This window comes from Scleropages formosus, chromosome 2 (assembly GCF_900964775.1).
Source record: "Scleropages formosus chromosome 2, fSclFor1.1, whole genome shotgun sequence".
In the NCBI taxonomy this organism is placed as follows: domain Eukaryota; kingdom Metazoa; phylum Chordata; class Actinopteri; order Osteoglossiformes; family Osteoglossidae; genus Scleropages; species Scleropages formosus.
The window spans coordinates 4,217,907-4,223,990 of record NC_041807.1 but is presented as its reverse complement, the minus strand read 5'-3'; positions in this window follow the sequence as shown (position 1 = coordinate 4,223,990).

The following is a 6,084-nucleotide window of genomic DNA, read 5'->3' as shown; positions in this document are numbered from 1 at the left end:
CTAGATAAAACAATCTAAATTTCTAATTTGAAAGAATTCTGTTGGGTAGTGTGGCTCATTTTATGTTTTGTTTTTTTTTTTTAAATATTTTCTTATTATTTTCATATTCCAGTTTTTAATATTGTTGTTTCCTCCATATTTTAGTTGTACTTTAAAGGACACCTCTGGCTATTACTTTGCACGTAATCTTGCATCATACTGTGAAGCCATTATAAGTATGCATGGCTAGATTTACCTAGTTTTTGCCCCAGTGCAAAATGTGCACCTATATAAATTTCCTCAGGATAAAAATGTAATTAAAAAAAACTACAACAGCAAGGAAACAAGACTAAAACTTCAGGGTTTATTTAGCATATTTGGTTTTTATTGTTTTGAGAAAACAAATAGGTGCAAATTTTGTTCAAGGGGGAAAGCTGGCAGAGTCTGCCCCATTGAGTTGTGTAATGGAGCACTTCAGTTTGCTCTTGGATAGAGCAGCCACACCCCATCACTGCATGCAGTACTTTAGCCCCACTGCAATTTAGTTCTGCATGATGGAAAGCTCAGTGCCACTGCTGTCTCACACCTGCACTGTATTTACTCATATACTTTTATTCATCTAAATACCTCAATATATTTACATTTATTTGGCAAATGCTTTTCTCCAAAGCGACTTCCAACAAACTCTTAGTGTCATCAGCCCACACACCTTATTCACCAAGGTGACTTACACTGCTAGATACACTACAGACGGTCCCCAACTTACGAAGGGAGTACGTTCTGATAAGCCCATCATAAGTCGAAAATGCATTTAATAGACCAAACCTACCAAATATCATAGTTTCTTATCCTTTAAGACGGTCGAGATCGTGAATAGCAAAAGTCCAAGTTCATGTGTGATGGCCATTACGGGCTTGCCACCTTTATGCTGGGCAGTTATCTTGAGTTTCTCCTCAAGAGTAATTCACTTCCTTCTCTTCTTCTTAACATTAGCAGGAAACACAGATGGGTATTTCGTACCCATGATGGATGCAGAAAACACAACGTAGAACCGGGGGGGGGGGGAGGGGGTATCCAAAAAACGCTGGAAACGCAAAACACTGTGGACTATCGGTTGTATACACTAGCAGATCGCTGGCACTGCCCAGCTGCCCAACATCACGAGAGAGTATTATACCGCATATCGCTTGCCTGGGAAAAATTCAAAATTTGAAGTATGATTTCTACTGAATGCGTGTCGCTACCACACCATTGTGAAGTTGAAAAATTGTAACTTGGGGACCGTCTGTACTTACAATGGGTCACTCATCCATACATCAGTGGAACTCACTCTCTCTGTCACTCACACACTATGGGTGAACTTGAACAACATGTCTTTAGACTGTGGGAGGAAACCCACGCAGACATGGGGAGAACATGCAAATTTCATACAGGCTGAGTAGGGATCGAACCCACGTCCTCTCGCACCACCCAGGTGCTATGAGACAGCAGCGCTGTGCCGCTGTGCCCCCCCATATCTGTCACAAATTTTTCGGAGTGTGTAGTATGTTAGAGGCAGTGGCTTTTCTTAGAATTGGCTTGAAATGATACATAAAGGGTCTCACAAATGGAACTACCACGCTGAAATTTCCACTTACTTCGTCTGAGTATAAAATGTGGAAAATGCTGTTTTCACTTTTATTTGGAAAGGGCACTTTAGTGTTCTCCCACCATGTTTTACCGGTCCTATCGATTGCATTGGTTATGAATCAATAGGCAACCATTTCTATGAGGCGTTTCTCTGTAGTCTTGTTTTCCATCACTGTGTTGTATGTTTATGAAAATGTTCATGGAACAGCTGACATAACTTTGGATTTTCACTGTGTATTATTTTGCGGAATGGCATCTTTTTACAATCATATGAGTGAAGGTGTCTCTGCTGTAGCGACGGAGTTAAGGTGTATTTCAAGTATCTGATAGATTGTCTTGCCACCATTCTTCTTGAAATTATTAAAAGACCATGTTTTAAAACATTCTGGTGAGCTATGTCAAGGAAGCTTACAAGAGTAGCCAACCAACAAAATGCATGTATACCATTGCACTGTTAGAAAGTAGTGCAAGTTTAATTTGGTCAATATTGTTTCGCTTTAAATGGCACACACATTTTTGTGGAATCTGAAATAAGATTCTCTTGAAATTGCATATTCTTAAGGCCTTATTATTCACAGAAAGACTGGTACTGATCACCACCTTCGCAGCTTGTGCTCTCTAAATAATGTATGTTTTTACAGCTGAGCGCTTGTGTTGAGGCACCTGCCCCAGGTATTAAAGCACTCTCATCTTAGATGGTGGCTACAGCAGTGTAATGCAGATGGAGTATTTTGATCAAAATACATTTGTGTGTGTGTGTGTCTGTGTGTGTGAGACACCTTGGTTACTTGGGCAAATTTAATTGGTGAACCAAACTTGTTGGAAGTATGTAACAAATGCTGGTAAATATTTCTTCAGAAAACCAAAAAAAAATGTTAACTTGGTGAGACAGTTGAACGCTTTCTATGTGTAATATATAGAGTTCTATTTTGTTTACACAAGGCTGTTTAATTTAAAGGTGTACATTTCCTGTATGTTTTCCAAGTTGCTTGTTTGTTTTTGAAAGTAATAAAATATTTGTATTGTTGTGGTAAAGCTCCAGTGATTGTGTTGTTTAAATATTTTTTTGTAGAGTTGCTTTTTTCTTAAATTCTGCCTACTTTTTGTTAATTTATTTGTTCCCTGAAGGCCCCAATTGTGTGATAAAACATATGCTGCCAAGAGCCAAGAGGGAAACCAAAGCGCTGTGGACTGTGGCACCAGAGGAAACAAGAGTGTATGTGAACGTACGCACGTGTTTAGTTTAGGATATCCTCAATAGTGAGCTTCCTCAGCATACCTTTCCGCTACATAAGAGCTGAATATAGGTCAAGCTAGAGGAGATCGGCAAAAGGTTCAAGGAGAAAGACTAAATAATGTTTTCCTGTAAGCTAATGGAAGTGCACTTTTAAAGGAAATAAGCGTATTTTAAAGTTTTTACTAAACATGTTATTCTTGGTTCAGTGTCTTAGATATAAGTATTTCTAAACTTCTATTGAAAGTTGTTTGATATAACATTTAAACATGAAGGTCAACCATATATTCTTAAGTACTGTATTTCAAGTGCTTTTGCTACTGTGTTTCGGGTATTTTTGTCTTGTGAAAAATAATTTCAAGATGTCAAGTGCCTTTTTATATACTGCTAACATTTTGCCATTTTTTTTTTTTAAAAAAAGTACATTTCCATTTCACTTTGTGGTATAACAGTTATAATATGAACATTTCTTCTAAAGTGATTTTAAAGTTCTTAATGTTCATATTTCATGTTTTGCATGTTGAAATGTTACCATCTGCTGGAGGCTTTAGGTTTTGCAGGTTTTGCTTGTTATTACTGTTAAATTTTTTGCATTTATTCATTTAGCAGACATGTTTTTGCAAAGCGACTTCCAATGAACTCTATATAGTGTTATAAGCCAACACACCTTATTCACCAAGCTGACTTACACTACTAGATACACTATTTACAATGGATCACTCATTCATATATCAGTGGAACACTGTCTGTCACTCACACTATGGGTGATTTTACAGTCATCAATCCACCTGAACAGCATGTCTTTGAACTGTGGAGGGAAACCAGAGTACCCAGATTAAACCAACGCAGACGGGGAAAACATGCAAACTTCACACAGACTGAGCAGGGATCAAACCCACATCTTCTTGTATCACTCAAGTGCTGTGAGACAGCATGGCTACTTGCTGTGCCACCGTGACACCCATTTAATGGTTTATAAGAAAACTACAATTTCAGATTGCGATTGAACACAATTACTGAAACACACACACACACACACACACACACACACACACACACACACACACACACACACAGAGGCTGAAATTGCTTGTCCCAAGCAGGGTCGCGGTGAGCCGGAGCCTAACTCGGCAACGCAGGGCACAAGGCTGGAGGGGACACACCCAGGAGGGGACACACCCAGGACGGGACACCAGTCCGTCACAAGGCACCCCAAGCAGGACTCGAACCCCAGTCCCACCAGAGAGCAGGACCCGGCCAAACCCGCTGTGCCACCGCACCCCCTACTGAGAAACATACATTTTAAAATCATAAAATATATGCATTTCATATTATGAATGTTGGCACAGGGAACAAGACTTGTAATTAGCACACGCATCAGTCCAGATACAAGACAGGTACATTAATGTATACCTTTGAAAGGTAAATATCTTCAGATACCTCTAACTATACTATACTAATTACAAATTGTACAGGTACCAATTACAAGCAGTCTGCAGGTTACAAACGTCCGACTTAAGTACAACCCATAGTTACGAACCACCCTCCACCCTCCCCCAGAAAGCCTACTATATTAAAAATTTGAGTTACATACGATGATTCGTAATAACAAACAGGCGCTACTTCGCAACGCGCAGCAGAACATTGCGTGTCTACAGCGGTTCGTCGGCACGTGAACCTGAGGTAGGACTAAGACTTCCTTCTTTTCAGTTGGACCATGTTGCCATTAACAGTTTCTCATGTGTTACTGTATTTGGCTTTAATCTTCTTGTTTTTACCTTCCTAACCATGGCACCAAAGCGTAAATGTGATGCATCAAAGAAAAGGAACATGATCATGATTGAAACTAAAGTGGAAATAATAAAGCGATCGGAAAAGTGAAACGCCAACGAACGTTGGAAAGGAAAACAAAGTTTCTTTGGTTTTTTTCTACACAGACACACACACACACACACACACACACACACACACACACACATTCTCTCTCTCCCCCCCCCCCATTATAAATACTGTAGTGAAATTTATCTCCTATGTCTATTATAAATACTGTATAAATACTATAGTTACATTTATTATAACTGTATTTTTATGCTAAAGATGTTTTAGTGTATCTGGAAGTGTTTCTTTAATGTTTTTTTATGCATAGAAAGGTACATTGTGTACAAAGACAAACAATTTGATTAACTGACAGACACAAACTGTACCTAACTGTTCCAACTTAAGTAAAAATCCAACTTAAAGACAGACTTAGGAATGGAACTCGTTCGTAAGCCGGGAACTGTCTGTATTAGAAATATGAAAAATTTTAAACGTACAGATTTGTTGGCATGGGCAAGGTGGTAAGGACTTCCAGGGACCGAAATATACTGTAAGTCAGACTCCACTTCTCCTCTGAGTTCTGAGCCTCAGAATGAAAGGACAGTGAGAAAATGTGCACACCCACAGCTCGCTGTACCTGTTCAGAACTGCACAGCCACCAGGGAGACGTCACCCTCAAGCACGTGGCCTATGGAAATTACCCTTTATCTTCATTCTTTTTTAAAGACATGTGTTTCAGATTTGAGAATTCATTTCAAAACATTGGCATATATGGATATGACCATGAAATCCTACAAATCTGATCTCTCAGAAGTACTTACCTGTCCAGACATTTGATGTGATCTTTGTGCAGCAGTCCCACGTATACTCCATGCACAGATGTCACATTTTTTTCTTGATTTCCTAATGTTTTGCCTGTATGGTGTTTTTTTTCTGACATGCGGGCACTTTTTTAAACATTTTTGACATTTCAGTATTTATGCAGCAGACACTCTAGTTTTCAAAGATATTTATCTGAAATTTGAAAATTGCTAGGAACCGTTGCAGTACATTTATAAAGGCTCCTGAATATAATTCTAATTCTCAATCTAGGTGTGTAACTGGTGAATATTTTTAGCCACTCTGGATAAAATTTTCAGCCAATCATTGAAATACTTTCCAATTATTTTGGTTAATATACAGCTTAAACAGGGATAACTCTTTGTGTACAAGTTAGAGCTGTTACCGCTGGACCCAAAGGTTGCAGGTTTAAATCCCACATCCAGCTGTAGTACCATTGAGCAATGTACTTGCTTATTAGTCTGAATATAAAAGTATACAATGGGATGAGGTACATGAACCTAATTGTCAACAAATTTTTATTTGCACAAATATAGTACATTTTCTCATGAAAAAAACTAACGTCTTTACTGCTTGTATTTCTA